The 19,318-nt window shown below is 31.1% G+C and overlaps 1 pseudogene; it reads left to right on the top strand.

Moving 5' to 3' along the window:
* Positions 1–12,498: 12,498 nt before the first annotated feature.
* On the top strand, positions 12,499–16,296 carry LOC18034776 (annotated as a pseudogene).
* The last annotated feature ends 3,022 nt before the right edge of the window (positions 16,297–19,318 follow it).

Raw genomic sequence — 19,318 nt, 5'->3', positions numbered from 1 at the left:
CTGCAATTATAGATACAAGATCCATTTTGTTGGATCACATTATGAGACCAAAACTAAGATTAAGACAACTCTTGCCAACATAACTAAGACCAGAACTAAGATTAAGACAACACAAAAAAGGTTGGCCATTTCATTATACAATCGAAATAGAACAGTCGTGAAAATGCATTTAAAGTCATGCTGAGGGCTGGTTTTACATAATTTTTTTTATTGTTCTTTATAGCCTAGTCCTTATTATTTTTGTAATTATCAAATGCATATTAACAATAGACAGTAGCGAAAAAAGGCTCTTCATGGATAAATCATGGTTGTCTCTTTCAAGGTTTTTCCATAACATTTTTCTAAATTTAATTAAATCCGTCAGTTAATTTTCTTGGGATAAAATATGATATTTGTTAGTTAATTTTCCTAAATTTAATTAAATCTATTAGTTAATTTCTTGGGATAAAATATGATATTTGTTTGTAGATTTTCTAAGGAATATAGAAATGGGGCTAAATCATTTGTCAACAAGGCTAAAGAAAGTGCTAGGAATATTGATTATATCATATGTCCTTGTGAAAAATGTCGAAACCTTCGTTATCAGCATGTTGATATAGTTTATGAGCACTTAGTTATAACAGGAATGAATCCTGCATATGATACTTGGGGTTTTCATGGAGAAAATCACAATATGCATGTACACAATGAAGATGCTCAAGTGTCAGATACATATAGGATGTATAGAGATGTCTATGATCAGGTTAGTGATACTGAAGGAGAATCTCCTAAAAAAATAGAAGAAGTAATTTTCCAAGAATTGGAAAATGTTGAATCTCCATTATATCCAAGGTGTACAGAATCTACAAGGTTATCAACAACTGTACTTTTGTACAAACATAAATCTGTGCATGGTTTATTGGATAAAAGTTTTAGTGATTTACTTCAAATCCTTAGAGGTATGCTACCTGCAAATAATACACTACCTGACTTTATATACTCAACCAAAAAGTTGTTAAAGGCCTTTGACCTTGGGTATGAGAAAATAGATGCATGTAAAAATGATTGTTGCTTATTTAGAAAAGAGAATGAGCATCTGGACAACTGTCCAAAATGTGATTCCTCAAGATGGAAAATTAATTAGCGGACTAAAAAAATTAAAAAAAGGAGTTCCTATGAAAGTTTTACAGTACTTTCCAATTATACCAAGGTTTAGAAGAATGTTAAAATCACTTGAAATGACTGAGCAATTAACCTGGTATACTAGTCATGAAAGTCAAGATGGAAAAATGAGGCATTCTGTTGATTCACCAACATGGAGTACAATTGACAAAAAATGGACATAATTTGCTTGAGATGCACGAAACCTTAGACTCAGACTTGCAACTGATGGGTTTAATCCTTTTCGTAACCTTAGCTCGAAATATAGTTGTTGGCCAGTAATTTTGGTGAATTATAATCTTCCCCCATGGCTATATATGTTGCAAGAGAACTTAATGTTGACTTTGTTAATTCCTGGACCTAAACAACCAGGGAATGATATAGATATATTTTTAGAGCCACTTATTGAGGACTTGAATGAGTTATAAAGGAATAGTGTAAATGTATATGATGCATGCTCTAAGTCCATGTTTAATCTAAAAGCTATTTTAATGTGGACAATAAATGATTTTCCAGCATATGGAAACCTAGCTGGATGTACCACAAAAGGGAAAGTAGCATGTCCTATATGTGGTTATGATACATGGGCGAAATGGCTAGTACATAGTAAAAAGTTTACTTACATGCGACATAGAAGGTTTCTCAATCCCAAGCATGAATTTCGATTAAAAAAGAAGTGGTTGATGGAAATGAAGAAATTAGAGAAAAGCCTAAACAACTCACTTGTCAAGACATTTTAAATGAAATAAAAGATTTTGTAAATGATTGGGGGAAAATAAAAAAAAAGGAAGAGAAGGTTAAAGACAGTGCAAATGTGGAAAAAGAAGTCGATATTTTTTGACTTGCCATATTGAGAGGTTTGTTATTTTTAAATAATATTTTATTTTTATTTTATGATTAATAAAAATTTAGATAATGAACAAATAGGCATATAATGTGGTCATCTTCATTATTTTCAGGGATTAGTCTTGCGTTATAACTTGGATGTAATGCATATTGAGAAGAATGTCTGTGATAGCCTTCTCAGCACATTGCTAAATATAAAAAGAAAGTCAAAAGATAGGTTGAAATCACGTAAAGATTTGAAATTTTTGAAAATTAGGCATCATTTGTATCCAAAGAGAAAAGGAAAAAGATTGTGCTTACCGGCTGCAGCGCACATATTATTTAAAGAGGAGAAGAAAACCTTTTGTAAGAGGTTATTTGATATAAAGTTACCAGAAAGATATGGCTCCACCATTGGAAACTGCATTTTGATCGATGAGTGTAAAATTAAGGGTCTTAAATGCCATAACTATCATATTTTGATGCAACAATTGTTGACAGTGGCATTAAGAGGTCTTTACTTAAAGGACCAAGATTTGCGATTTTTCAACTTTCAGCATATTTCAATGAATTATGTCGAAGAGTTATCGATGGGGCTAAGTTAGAAGAAATGGAAAACGACATTGCTGAAACTTTGTGTATGCTGGAAAGATTTTTTCCTCCATTATTTTTTGACATCATGATCCACTTGACAATTCATCTAGGACGTGAAGCTCAACAATGTGGTCCAGTACAATATCGTTGGATATATCCTTTTGAAAGGTGTGTTAAGTTAGCATTAATATCATGATTTTTATTATAATTTGTTTTTCAGTACAACTAATATTTTTCTTTTAAAAAATAAATTATGTAGATTTATGAAAAAATTAAAAGGATATGTTAGGAATAAAGCACGAGCAGAAGGATGTATAGCAAAATGTTATCTAGCTGAATAATGCATGAGATTTTGTAGTGGATACATGAAACAAGTTGGTGCATTAGGTTCTCGACATAATCGTAATGAAGATATGGGTGATGAAACGATTTTGGGAGGTCACGCATTCACTACTGGAGAACTTATTGATCTATCTGAAGAAGAATTGCAAATTGCTCACCGTTATGTGCTATACAATAGTGCTAAAGTGGAACCATATATAGAGTAAGGACAATAACATCAAGACTTTAGATATTAGAATTTTTTATTTATTTTTACTGCTAATTCCTTTTTCCTTTTTTGATATAAGAATGCATAAAATAAAGTTGAAATCTTTAGATACACGTCTTAGTAAACCAAAGAATAAAAGCTTGCTATAAAAAAGGCACCAAGAGACATTTAATGCATGACTGCAAGATAAGGTACTACGATATATCATCTCACATGCTTATAAGATACATGAATATTTTATATGTTAACTAATGTTGTGATTGGAACAGATCAAGATCAACGATCGTGGAATTAGTGAGACATTGAAATGGCTTACTTATGGACCTAAAAGCTACGCAATGTCCTACTCAGGCTACATCATCAATGGACTTCGATTTCATACAAAAGATAGTGAGAAGTCGACACAAAATAATGGTGTCTCCATAGAAGCAGAAACAATATGTAGATCTAGTATTACAGACACGAACCAAATTGTGGGAAAGATACCTTATTATGGAATTATAAAGGACATAATTTTATTGGACTACTACACTTTTTGAGTTCCTTTATTCAAGTGTCATTGGGCTAACATTCCAAATGGTGTCAGAATTGATGAAGATGGGTTTATATTAGTAAATCTTTGTGAAAGACAGAGTTAATTTGAAAAAGATCCATTTATTTTGGCATCACAAGCAAAGCAAGTTTTCTACTCTAGGGAAAATGATACATCATCATGGTATATTGTGTTAAAAGCACCTCCAAGATGTTGTTTTAACATAGAGATATGTCATAAGAGTGATTATACTACCTATTCAACATTAGATAGAGCTGTACTTAAGTTGCCTTATGACTCTAATGAATATGAGCATTATGCAAGAAAAGATTGTGACGATATCATAATTGGTTAACAATATTATGTGTTTTCATGATTTTAGGGTATGGCTTATTATTCATTACTGATGATGCAATTGCCATGTTAGGTTAGTATTATTTATTTTAGTTTTGTTTGTATTTCAGTTAAAAGTTTAATCTTTATTATTGCTGTTTTTTGCAGATTTTGGTTCATCTTCAGTTAGAGCACAATTGTACTTCTTAAAGTAAGTATAATCTATGCATTTTTTAATTAAAATATAGATTCACTTCTATCATCAGTGTCTTGTTCTTATTATTGGATAAAGTTATCAGCACCTAAGAAGTCTTTGATAGAATCATTTCTATTGTTTTCAGCTGTATTGTGTTTTGGAAATGTCAAAAGATGATGGTGAAGTAAGTTAACAAATTGAAAAATTGCTAATAATAGATTTTAATATCTTGAATTATTCTCATGTTTATATATGTGTGTTAGCAGTCATCTAAACAAGCAGTAAAAAGGACAAAGAAAGAACGTAGAGCTATAACTACAGCTCTTAGAGATGAGCTTGAATACCTAAAAGACATAGAATTTTCAGAATCAGATACATATTCTAACTTTGAATCTGATTCTGATGCTACAACTGCCTTCTCCTCTCGTATGCAAAAGAAGATAAGGGGCCCTGCAAAGATAGATTTTGTAGCACCTATTGATGGAAAACGTATTGAGGTCATTTTTAATGAATATGGACAACCTGTTGGTAGAAATTCAAATAGGTTATCTTCTTTTATTGGTTGTTTAGTGCGACAAATGGTACCGTTGACCTTGGATAGTTGGCATAGAATGAAATCAGAGTTAAGAGAAAGACTTTGGACTTATGTTAAGGTAGCATCATACTTTGTGGTAAATATTATTTAACTCATCAAATTTAATTATTAATGTTATTTTTCCCTTTAAATGCAGCAACAATTTAATGTTGATGGAAGTAATAGAAGATATATAATGAGTGCAATGGGTAAGAGCTGGAGGAATTACAAATCAGTTTTAACACATAAAATCAGAGCATTGGTTAAAAGCAATGATGTAATAAGAAAGCTTGAGGCATTGAAAGGCTTAAACCAAGGAACATAAAATCTGAGCAACAATGGCAAATGTTTATTAAAGAGAGAGTTTCTACTGAGTTTAAAGTTATTTTCTTTCCCAATTAATGTACAAGTATAGTTTCTTATTAATGTACAAGAATAGTTTCATTAATCTAACATATATTCTTTCTATAGTTGAAGAGTAAGAGGTTTAAAAAAAATGAGATCAAAACAAACTAACATCCATAGGACAAGTCGAAAAAGGATGACTCGTTTAAGACATTGAATGGTTAGAAAAATCATATCATTAAGTTTATTTATTATTAAACAAAAAATTAGATGAGTAATCAAATGTTCTCCACTACATATTTTAGATGCAAGAGAGACCAAACTCACTGATAACTAAAGTTGATGTGTGGATTCATGCACATACTAAGAAAGATGGGACTGTAATTAATGAGGATGTTGCTGAAAAACTTGTGATAACTTCATTTATGATTTTTTAGTTCTTTATTCTATTTTTTTGCTATTAACAATCAAAATTCTCCATGAATTCAGAAAAAAATTAATGAATATCATAGGACACAAGTGAGTGAAGATGCCTCAACAATTCACGGTGATGCTTTGACCCATGTGCTGGGAAAAGAACGTAATGGGCGTGTACGAGGAGCTGAATCTGGAGTTACACCAACGTTGATGAATTTAGAAACACTTAGCAAGTCTCATACTACACAAATTAAAATGGAACTAAAAGATCTCAAAAAACTATTCGAGGAACTCAAGGCTGCATTCATTAAGAACACTAGCAAACAAGCGGTAATAAATATGATAAAGAAAATTTATGTTCAATATATTTAGATGCAATGCTTGACTAATAATAGTTTTTTCATATATTTTTAGGATCGAATTGACATAGATAGCATGATGAAAAATTCTCGAGACATTCGACTAGTAAGTTAATATTTTACTATTAGCTTTGAATTATATAATATGTAAACCAAGTATTTTGCTTACGTGAATTGTTCTTTTTTTATTATATCTTCATACATATACTTGAATCTTACAAGTGAGGGGAAAAAAAAATTAACCTGGGCAAGAGTTTCAATTTACACTTTGAGTATTGTATTTAGTGTAGAGATTTAACAATCTTCAACTAAATTTTTGCTGTATGGATGCCAATTTCAAATGATTTTATGGAGATTATTTTCAGTTGATTGAACTGTTATCAATTTTATAAATTGAATTGCAATAGATTTTCATATTTATTTACTAATTTTTGCAGCAACTTACTCATATAGCAAATGGCCTAAAAACAACATTTTAATAATGTCGTTACTATTATTTTATGCAGCGTTTCTTACTGCAGTTGAAAAAGGCTACAAAAGTTTGATGTTATTTATTGCATCCTTCGTTAGGACATTTTTATAAATGTTGTAATTGTGTTTTCGCAGCATTTTTGAATAGTTGTAAAAGACAATATTTCTTGTAGTGATAGTTTCCAAGGTTCCTTCTTGCTGAATACAGAGACCATAGGTTATAGTTAGTTGAAGATATCTAAGTACCTTTTTGCAAGCTAACCAATGTTAGAGAGTTGGAGCACTAAGGTACTGACTGAGTTTATGCACTGAATAGGCAATAGATGGTATAGTTAGAACTAAGTATTGCAGTCCTCTAACTATACTTCTATAAATAGTTGGATTTTCGAACTCTGCACCCAATAAGCCTTTTGCTGTTCTTTCTAATTTATAACCTATGTTGAAAGGAGTTTCAGTTCATTTACAGCTCTGTATAGAGGCTTTGGTTAATAAATCCTTGATATATTTAGTCTGGGAAAGATGCATTCCATGATTTGTATAACATACTTTTATACCAAGAAAATATGATACCAGACCTAAGTCTTTTAAGGCAAATACTTTGCTAAGCCTTGTGATGAATGATACCAACAAAGCTGAATCTGGACCAGTGACTAAAATATCATCAATATAGATCAGTACAAGGATTATACCTTTGGTGTCATGCCTGATAAACAATGAAGTATCAGCTTTAGAATTTATGAAGTTCCAATCTGTAAGACAGCCCTTAAGCTTTTCATACCAGGCTCTTGGAGGCGGTTTCAAACCATAAAGAGCTTTATTCAGCTTACAGATGTATCCTCCCTCTGAACCAAAACCTTCTGGTTGTTGCATGTATACATCCTCTATGAGATCCCCATTAAGGAATGTATTATTAACATCAATTTGCTTGACATTCCAACCTTGCGTAACTGCCAAACTAAGTATAATTCTGACAGTAGAAGACTTCACTACAAGACTGTAAGTTTCAGAATAATCAACCCCAGCTGTCTGATGGAACCCTTTAGTAACCAAACAAGCTTTATGTTGTGCAAATTTTATTGAACTCGCAAGTGCACGAATCTATTGTAGAATAGATTAATGGTGACGAGTGTCGATCCCACGAGAAGGTTGATTTTAATTATATGTAGAATTAATTTTGTATGAGGATGGTTGGATTTGTGGTAAAAGTGACCTAGATTATCCTAAAATTAGAATTTAAATGGCGGGAATAAATTGAATAGAAATCTATTGAAATGACGTACTTTGGTATCTGGATCCGTATCAACATGCACCATGGGCTAAATATTCCTTATTAATACCAATTAAATCATGAGGGGGGAATTCACACCTCATGAACCACGCTCTAATCAATATGGTGTTAAGGGCTTATCGTGCCAAATAATAATAACCTTGTACTAGGGAGCCGGTGTAACCAAGGTGGTATCTAGACAAGATTATTATTATTTGTCAACGAAAAGTCAAATCATCCACAAAAATTAGAGGGGAAAAGAAAATAAATTTACCAAATAAAGCCCATGACACATGTTGAGACTTCACCTTTAACCCAAGCTTGAAAGAAAATTAGCTACTCATAATTGAACTAGGGACAAAATGAAAATTTATTAAAATACGTAGAAAATACAAGATGGAGAAGGAATTACAGAAAATGGATCCAAAAAATAGATTCAGAGATATCAAATTAGGGGGGGAAAGCCCCCTTTTTATAGATACATTAAGTAAATTATGGCCATCGGATCAAAAATATTTTGGACGCCCAGGATTGCGCCACGTCATCAGTCAACAGTAAGAGATTTGACCACGCGGTTTAAACAGTAACACGGGTTGACCCGGGTTGAACAGTGACGTGGTTTGGTTGAAAATAATCCTGTATAATGCATGTACCGTACGCGAGATTTTTGGTCCACTGATATGCTGCCACATCATCGATCAACAGTGCATAAGAATTTTAGTCCAACAGGATCGTGACACCTCATCAGTCAATGCCACATCATCGGTCAATGCCACGTCATCAATCATTCTATGTGAACAGTAGCGTAGACAGTACCGTACATGTGAACAATTTCATTTTTTCTTTTATGCTCCTCCTAAGGTTTTCGACCGTCCTGAGTTCAAAAGTAATGTCCATTTTGCCGTCTGACCTCTCGTTCATTGTGAAATGACTATGATGCCCCTATAATACATAAAATACTTAATTAAAATAAAACACACGTAATTAAATTACAAGAAGGTTAATACATAAAAGTAAGGGTGTTAGTAAAACTTAAAGTGTAAAATGACGATTTTCTCCTTTATAAATATACATTTTCTAACACTCAACACTTTATATTTAGAGATTGATCCATCAATGTTATACTTTGTTCTGAACACCCATTTGCAGCCCACTAGTTTATAATTTGGATCCATTGGAACCAGATTCCAGGTTTTGTTTCTGATAAGTGCACCATATTCTAGTTGCATTGCAGCTTTCCACTTAGGATCAGATAAAACTTCATCAACACTAGAAGGTTCCAAGCTGTTATGTGTTGTCATGAATGCCTTAGGTTTGAATATACTAGCTTTGGCTCTGGTAATCATAGGATGTGTGGAAATGATAGGTTTTGAGGGTAAGAGATGTAATATAGAAGGTGATGTATCTGGAGGTGTTTGATGTGTTATAAGTGTATCTGAGAAATTTTGATATGTTACAGGTGGGGTTGTAGTATTTACAGATGTTTCTGGAGATGTTGTGTGGATGATGGATGAAGATATAGTATTAACAGTGAGATAATATGAGTAAAATGTACGTGTGAGATCATAGAAGGAATATGTGTGATATTATGATTAGAACTGAAAGTGTAAGAATCAATATCTGCTGCAATAGCTTCAAAAGGTTTTAGATTGCTATTTGGAAATGAAATATTGTAGAATTGTAAAGAATTATACTGAAAATAAGAGAACTTAGATAGCATGGACTTAAAAAAATCATAATCAGTGGAATATGGAAATAAAGTTTCATCAAAGAGAACATGGCTAGCTATATAAATTTTTCCAGATGGGTGAAGACATTTGTAACCCTGGTATAATGGACTGTATCCTAAGAATACACATTTAGAAGTATGAAAGTGAAACTTATGATGATTGTAATCTCTTAAGAACGAGAAACAAACACAACCAAATATTTTGAGAAAAAGATATTCTGGTTTCAAATGAAAGAGATATTCATAAGGAGTTTTCATGGAGAGAACAAGAGTTGGTAATCTGTTTATGATGTGAGTAGCTGTATGAAAATAATCCCACCAGAATTTGACAAGTAATTTAGCTTGTGCAAGCAAAGTCATACCCAACTCAGTAATGTGTCTATGCTTTCTTTCTACAAGGCCATTTTGATTATGTGTATAGGGACATGAATGTTTAAACTGAATTCATTCTTCATGAAGAAAATGGACAAAAGATCTGTATTCACCACCCCAATCTGATTGAAGGCATTTTATAGACTTGTTTAATTGTTTCTCTACGTGAGCTTTGAAAACTTTAAATACTTGCAAGGTCTCTGCTTTGGTTTTTAAAGGGAAAATCCAGGTGAACCTTGTAAAATCATCAACAAAACTTACATAGTATCTATATCCTTGTATAGAAAGTGTATGAGCAAGTCCCCATATATCAGTATGTAAGAGTTCTAAAGCATTTTTGGTTTTGGTCTCAGTCACTAAAAAATGAAGTTTATGCATTTTTCTCATCTTACATGCATCACAAGAATCAATTTTTTTATTGCCATTGGCATATTTAAAAGAAGAACAAGAGTTGATTACATGACTCAGCACCTTAGCATTAGGATGACCTAACCTTTGATGTAAGACCATAGTGTTCAACATACAATTTGGATTTTGACAAGACTTTGCTTCTGTATGCAAACATGAAGTTGTTTTATTCTGAAATTCTGAAACAACAGTAGAAAACATTGAGATAGGTTAAGTAATTGAAACAACTGACTGAATATGAGTAATGAGACTTTGATTTAATTGAGAAATAGATGGCTTAGCTGATGAAACAAATAGCAATCTATATAAACCCTTTTCAACTTTGCCCTGCAGCATGATTAAATTCTCCACATTGTCCTTCACATAACAAAAATTATCAGTAATAACAAAAATTATCAGTAAACTCCACCACAACGTCATTATCACTGGTTAATTTAGATATGCTTATCAGGTTTTTGGTTATTTTAGGTACAAGTAGGATATTGTTTAGCTTCAGTTCAAAATGATTGAAAGTATTTTGCATTCTTAGAACAACAGAACTTATATGTGTTATGCATAAACCAACACCATTTCCAACACCATTTCCAACAACAAGTTTAGAATTACCTGCAAAAGGTTCAGCACCATGCATATTATTCATATAATTGGTGAGATGATGTGTGGCACCACTGTCAAGGTACCAGTTAGTATCAGCTGGAGCATCCATGTTTGCTAGATAAGAAGCTTTTGGTCCTCTATTTGGAGGTGGTCTATAAGCACCTGAAGTAATAAAATCTTCAAGTTTCCAGCAGATGTTTGCAGTATGCCCAGGCTTAAGACAAATTTGACGGGTAGGTTTTGATGCATTCCACTGTGGCTTAGGATTCATAGGTGATTTGCCATTATTAAAATTGTTGATTCCAGTGTTGTTATTCCAGTTACCTCCACCTCCTCCTCTTTGATTACTTGATTGATAACCTTTGAATTGAGTATTAAAACCAACTATAGCAGAATCAATACTAAAATTTCCTTTGTAATAACCATCGTTTCCAAAGCCAGTATTATACCCGTTTCCAGAACCAGTATTGTAGCCATAACCACCAAAGCCTTTTCCATTAAACATATTTTCTTTCTTAGGTCCTCTGTTTTGAGCAAAGTTAGCCTCAAAATTATTTTTCACATCCATACCAACAAGCATATGAGACTGCTGTTCAATCCTAACTTCTTGAGTTAAGAGCATAGCATAAGCTTCATTCACATCCATTTTTCCAACTCCTTGACCAGTAATATAAGTGGTTACTAATTATAAGCTGGTCCTAGGCCAGATAATATATAAAGAATTAAATCATCATTACTCAAAGCACTCCCTGCTGCAGCCATATTATCAGCTATATTTTTCATCTTAATGAAGTAATCTGTTATTTTCATATCGTATTTCCTAGTTGAATTCATCATGTACCTTAGATATAAAAGTCTTGATTTAGATTGAGAGCCAAACTGTACCTCAACAACTTTCCATACTTCACGTGATGTCTCCAGATTGAACACCAAACTGATAATTCCCTCACTCATTGAAGAGAGCAACCATCTAAGCAGCACTTGATCCTGAGATCTTTATGTTGTGAAGTCTGGATTTTTTACAGATCTGAGGTCATTTCCAACTCTTTGAGCAATGTGAGATGGAGGAGGATTGATTGACTCATCGATAAACTTTTCAAGTCTGTTACTGCGGATTGAATCTAGTACTTGAGATCTCCATATGAGGTAGTTAGATTGATCAAGTTTCACTGGTGTGTTGAAAGTAAATGAAACAGTAGTTGAATTTGCAGCAGGTGTTTGGATTTGATTAGATGAAGAAGCTAGATTAATAGACGCCATTATTTCTAGCTCTGATAGCAAGTAAAAGATCAAGTTGTTTAGATACTAAGAAAACTTTGAGAGAAATAAGAAGATTCTAGAAATTTGTTTATTATTGCATTAATCAGAATTACCAATTGAAACTGTACAAAGTTCTTCTTTATATACACGCGTAGCTGTATAGCTAATTTGCTTAACTAACTAAACATACATATTAGCTATTATAACAAACTAAAACTAACATTCACGTGTACAAGAAACTATATAACCACCAAGTGTCAGCTGGCAAGCCAAGTCATCAACCTATAACTGTGATCTGGAGCTGTTATAATCCTCTGCTTTGCTGATCACTTTGCATACATGAGCTTCCTTAACACTTATATTCAGAGATTTAAAAAAGAAAAACAAACATGTTAATCAAATTTTCGTAATTAGACCGTAAAAAAATTCAGACCCATTTAAATTTCAAACCAAAAAAAACCCTACTTAAGAATCCGATTTATAAAAGGATGTACTAGCAGCAAACTTCCAAGCACCAATTAATTGAAGCTCACTAATATTCTTTTATCAAGTTCCAATACCATGCACTCTTCAATTGCTTCATTTCAATGGCTCCTATACATTTTCACGGTAATTTCCTCACTCCAAGTTTCTGCCACAAGGTTTAACATTCCAAGGCTTTGTCCAACTAGAGGAACAATTTTACAAAACCCTGAAATTCTTTCAGCAACAATTTCCGAAGATTTCCAGACATTTTACAACAACCAGACACTTGATCACTTCAACTACAGGCCTTAAAGCTACTCAACTTTCCAACAAAGATACGTTATCAATTTCAAGTGCTGGGGTGGCGGTGCAGGTGCCGATGCGAATGCACCAGTCATTGCATATCTCGGTGCTGAAGAGCCCTTAGACGGTGTATTTCCGTCATCGGTTTCTTAACTGATAACGCCGCTCGATTCAATGCTCTCCTAGTATATATTGAGGTATCATAATACAAATAGTTTTAATTTGATATGCTCTAATTAATGAATTAATTGTTTCTTATAGTGAATAAATATATTTATCTCCAGCATAGATACTGTGGGAAATCAATTCCATTCGGGTCAAGAGAAGAAGCCTTGAAAAATGCAAGCACTCTTGGCTATTTCAACTCTGCACAAGCTATAACGGACTATGCAGAAATTCTCTTGTATATAAAGCAAAAATATAATGCTAGCCATTCTCCGGTGATCGTCATCGGGGGATCATATGCAGGAAGTAAGTTGGCTAGCCATGCATCATCGTGTGATTCTCGTGACGAAAGATATGAGATGAACGTTATTAACGTTTTTCGATTGATTAGTTTTTTTTGAATTTTTCCCCCCCAGTGCTCGCTCCTTGGTTTCGTCTAAAATATCCGCATGTTGCCCTCGGAGCCTTGGCCTCCTCAGCTCCAATTCTGTATTTTGATGACATCACGCCACAAAATGGATATTATTCTATTGTCACCAGGGTCTTTAGAGTAATAAATCTTTGAAAAGTTTGATGTGCTATTCTGTTACCTGATAATCAAATTGACAGATGTTGAAAAACATGCATGGTGGTTTGTGCAGGAAGCAAGTGAAACATGCTACGAAACCATAATGAAGTCATGGGCAGAGATAGAAAAGGTTGCTTCTAAGCCTGATGGTCTCTCAATCCTCAGCAAGAAATTCAGAACTTGCTAGTAATATACCAAAGTTCTTCTGTCTTTTTATGTATATCCTTTTGGTTTCTTATAATCATTAACACACACGTAGGCAACGTTTCTCTTATGGTATATTTATGTGTCCTTCGCATTGGATTTGTCAAATATCTCTCATTGGTTTCTGATACTGATGAATTTCGGAAAAGAATAAAAAAATGAAAAACTTTTGTGGTGGGGAAAATAATCAAACCCCGCTGTAATCTCAGTAAATTAATCATTTCTCTCATCATGTTTTGAAATTTATCAAAACCTCCTGCTCTTAAACAGATTTTGTTGTCCTTCAATTTTTTTCATTATTTTTAATACTGTTTTACTCCTGATTTTCTAAACCTACTATTGAGCAACAAAAAATTATAGAAGCATATGAGCAAATGACTCTAAAATGTTGAAAGTAACAATAATACTTTGTTTTAATATTGTTCGAAGATTTTGATGGGTTTTGAAACTCATGACGGAAAAAATATTAATTTTGACAAAAAATAGGGGTTGATAATTTTCCTTATTCCAGTCTGTACCAAGATAATATCATTGAGTTTCTGTAAGCAACATATATCTTAGTTTAGCAGCTAATTAAACACCAATGTCGGCACCTGATAATTTTCATGTACTTAATTTTGTTTACTCTCTTGTTCTGTTGGATTACTAGGCCATTGAAAGACTCATATGAGCTGGAAGACTTCTTGGAGTCAATGTATGCGAATGCAGCTCAATATAATCAGCCACCAAAGTATCCAGTTAACATGCTCTGTGGTGGCATTGATGGGGAAGCTTTAGGCTCTGATAATGATATTCTTAGCAAAATATTTGCCGGGGCTGTTGCTACAAAAGGAAATAAGTCATGCTATGTTAATCCACCAATCAATGAATCTGAAACCACTGTGGGATTTAGATGGCAGGTAATTTACATTCCAAAACATCACAATATTCTAACATTTTTTTAATTTAGGAGTAAATTGCCAGTGATACATTGACAAATGACAACACAACCTCCAAAATAATGATGATTATGGTTCATTTTTGTCATTATTAAATTATGGTTATAACAAGCATTAGTGATAACTTCAAGAACAAGAACAGGTATACTTGAAGGTCAAACAAGATTTAAATATGATCACACACCCTTTGGATCGATGAAGAAAATAAAGTCATTATATATCCATTTGCATATGTGATAGAAACTTAACCACGTACCAAATTTTGATCGTAACATATGACAACATTATAATGAGTGGTGCGTTTTTTAATTTTAATTAGAGATGTAGCGAGATGGTAATGCCCATAGGCATTGACAATACGAAAATGTTCCCACCTGATCCTTTTGATCTAAGCAACTACATCGACGACTGCAAGAATTGTATGGCGTTTCTCCTCGGCCTCACTGGGTCACTACTTATTATGGAGGCTATGCAAGGGTCTTATGAACCGTTTTTAAAATTTACTTGTAAATTAAGTATATATTTCTGATTTCGGGACATTTACAAGGCATTTCCAATCATAAATGCAGGATATTAAATTGATTCTCCAAAGATTTGCTGGCAACATTATTTTCTCCAACGGGCTCAGAGATCCTTATAGCAGTGGCGGGTAATTAACGTATAAGTTATTTTATTTTAATTAGTGTTATATACTTATATGTTTGTATGTATGTGTTTTTTTTTTTAATTTGTTTGTGCCATTTTCCCTTTTAAAGTGAGGATGCCCTCACTAAAGGATAATCATATAGGGTAAAAGCTCATTCCTATCATTAAACTATTGACATCTCTGCCATTACTTTTTGTTGCTTTTGACTTATTTTTACAATATTACCCTCTTATAATATTATTTCTTTTTATTTAAACATTAAAAAAAATTAAATTATCAATTTAACATAAAAATAAAATAAAAACTAAAAGAATATTTATTAGTTTTTGTGAAAGATCCAAAAAAAGTTAATATTGTAAAAAAATTAAATTACCGATTTTTTGGGCATTAATAAGAAATTAAAATATTAACTCCTAAGCAAAGTGTTCTATATATATATATTCCTTTTGTTTCTATTTTATTTTTAGATTAAATTAGCAATTTAATTTTTTTTAATGTAAAAATACACTATTGTAAGAGTATAATATTATGAAAGCAAGCCAAAAGAAATAAAAAGTAAGGCAGGGGTGTCAATAATTTAACTACAATGATCTTTTGAGGTACTTTTAAAAAATATAAGGACTAAACTGTTGGTAACCTCAAAATATAGGAATTAAACGAGCTTACCATAATTATAAGTGTATATGTACAAATTATGGCTAATAATAAAGCATGTTATATATATCGTAGGGTATTGGAGGATGCATTAGAAAGTGTAGTTGCCATTCACACGGCAAATGGAAGGTGATGCATATTTGAAATGATATTTACATATATATTCAAAATTATGTACATAAATATCGATTTGTTACTGATACAAAGTTATTGTATAATTTGCAGGTTCTCACTGCCTGGATATTCTTAGAGCAAACCAAGACAGTGATCCAGATTGGTTGGTCATTCAGCGCAAGGCTGAAGTAGAGATCATTGAAGGATGGATATCTAAGTACTATGCTGATCTTAAAGCAGTCCAATAACAGAAACTGTACTCAAAACAAAAGGAAATAATATATAAACGATTTAAGTTCATTGTTAATTTGAAAATTTATGCAATGATCAACATATATGTCTTAAGAGAAGAATAATTTGAACCATGGAAGTAACGAGATATACATATTTTAGGCAATTCTTCACATCATACGGACCAATTGAACAATTAAATATTAGTTCAAACCCAAAGGACCAAAGTGTAATATACTTACCCTTATCTAGTTCAATCGATCTTCACATTATTATATAGATCTTTTAATAAAATGTTTGCATTACTACGTCCACTATTGGTCTATAGATTCCTTGAAAAATACATCAGAAGCTAAAATCTAGAAGGCCAGCCGGCCACCGAGGAATGACTAATGAGGATTGTGGGGCATCAATGTATAAACTCATTAATTTGCTTCTGTAATTTAGCTTCTAATTCTAGACATTTCTGTAACTTATTGCTTCTCATATTTCTCTCTTTTGAGTTGGTATTCTTGGATCAAATTATTAAAAAGCAGAAAGAAAAGTCAAATATTGTGATTTCTTCTACGAAGTGTACAGTTACTAACTTCCAAAGTACCGGTCTTTATGAATGTGATTTGCTCATACGACTTAGAAAAAGCTTGACTTAGAAAAAAAAAATAAAAAGCTTGACTTAGAAAAATTATTTTTTAGTTTAACACGACTTCTCATTAAAAAAACACAAATAATGTGTAATGTACTAGTGAAGAATACAAATGTTAAATAAGTTGATTTAAAATAGAGTTGGACTATTGGCACTCCTCCGAAATTCTTTTAAAATTTCTTTTTCAATTATACTAAACTTAATGTCAAAATTACCCTTATTTCTAAATAAAAACATTTAATTTGTGAATCTTTTAATATTTTTTTCTCGCTCCCCACAAATAATTATCGGTGATAAACTTCTTGATAAAAATCAATGAATAAAATAAATTATCTCTAAGATTATGATGTACAAAGTTAGATAATTTTATCAGAATGTGTTTTATTTATTATCAATAGACTATCTTATTAATTGAAGAAAATTTTATAGAGAATTTGAGAAAACAAAATTACTTGTGTGAATGTGATAGCTGAGAAAATACAAAAGTTTTTCTTTCTTTTTCTTTTTTTTAAAGAGAGAAAATACAAAAGTTTGAAGTGAGATAGAATAGATGTGAGATGTATTAGAGTATTTTTCCTAAAATTTATTTATAATAGAAGAGGGGTTTTAAAAGAATTATGGAGAAGTGCCAATAGTCCAACTCTTTAAAATATTGTGCACAACTCTTCATAATCTTTTATCACGCGTTTATGTATAATAGTTTACGCTTAAAATTTAATTAGTTTTATATTCTAACTCCAGGGACGGACCCAGAACTTTATATTACCCTGGGCTAAATTAAAAAAATTATATTTTGAAGTGAATATAATTATTCATAAGTAAAGAAAAGTACATCAAATAAGGGGGACACGAAAAACCCTATAAATATGTACTTTAAATAAAAATAATTGTACAAAAAGACTAGAAAAGAAAAGATAATTCAAATATAAAATACTATTTTTTAATGGGGGATTGCCACTTTTCCCCCTACAGTAATCAACATATACCATTTACCTCCTTGTTGTTTTTATAATGGTCAAAAACCCCCCTGACAGTATAAGTTTACAATATTATCCTTATTTTAAACTACTCTTTTATTTACATTTATTATAAATTAAATAAATCACATGAATAGAAACTAAATAAAAAAATTAAGTATTAAAAACAATAAATATATGTTTTGATGTGAGCAAAAAAATTAATAATAAAATTTTTTTCTTGTAATTATTTATTTTGTGAACATTTTCTTATAATAAATATTTTGTAATATTTTAAAATTAAATGTAAAAAGTATAGGAAAAATATTTTATTATTTATCTTATAATAAATTTTTATTTGTCATTCAAGTTTTCTTATAATAATTTTTTTATCATTTTATAATATTTTTTTATATATTTATTATAAGAAAATTTTCACAAAATAAATAAGTACAAGAAAAAAAAATTTATTATTAATTTTTTTGCTCATATCAAAATATAAATTTCTTATTTTTAATGCTTAATTTTTATTTAGTTTCTATTAATGTGATTTATTTAATTTATAATAAATATAAATAAAAGATTAGTTGAAAATAAGGGTAATATTGTAAACTTATACTATCAGGGGGGTTTTTGGCCATTATAAAAATAGTAGGGAGGGAAATGGTATATGTTGATTACTGTAGGGGGGAAAGTGGCAATCTTCCTTTTTTAATTATGGAATATAACATTGCAACATATATTAACATCTAATTATATAAGAATTAATAAATCAATTAAGAATTTCAATTTAGAATAAATCAATACATGCAATTATAATCAATTAAAAATTACAAATAGAACTTTATATTTGAAAAGTACTTAATTACCAAGCTTAAATAAATTAAAAAATTAAAATTTTTTCATCTTTATAAATTATAAAAATATTAGTCGTCAAGAGTTTCAATAATAAACTAAACTCTAACCTAGTAAAAAGGTATTTGTGTGGCGTTATTTATTTGTCAGACACTTTGACTCTCTTTAAAAAATCATATCAAAATACTCAAATTTTGTTTTCTAACTTATTTTATTAGTTAATGTAACTAATAAATAAAATCTCAGCATTCACATAAAATTTTTTATGAAATTGTTAATAATTTTTATTATATATTTTTTAGTATTTTTAAGACTAGTGACAATGTTATATTAAATTGACATACTTTTCTAAATTAAAATTTTTAAAAACAAATTAAAGTAGTAATAACATTTTAAACCCCTAATGTTTTCAATCTATTCAATAAATATATAATTTAATCATTTTATAAAATAAGTAATTAATTTCAGTTGGAAAAAAAATATAATTGAATTAGGGATATATTTAAAAATAAAATAAAAACTCTACTGTTTTATGAAATTTGATGAAAACCTAAAGGTCACTTAATTAGGGACTTATATAAAAGTAAAGTAAAAACTCTATTCTTAT

The sequence above is a fragment of the Citrus clementina genome, unplaced genomic scaffold, assembly GCF_000493195.1.
Source record: "Citrus clementina cultivar Clemenules unplaced genomic scaffold, Citrus_clementina_v1.0 scaffold_8, whole genome shotgun sequence".
NCBI classification, from domain to species: Eukaryota; Viridiplantae; Streptophyta; class Magnoliopsida; order Sapindales; family Rutaceae; genus Citrus; species Citrus x clementina.
The sequence above is the reverse complement of the archived record's forward strand: the minus strand, read 5'-3'. Positions and strand labels throughout refer to the sequence as shown.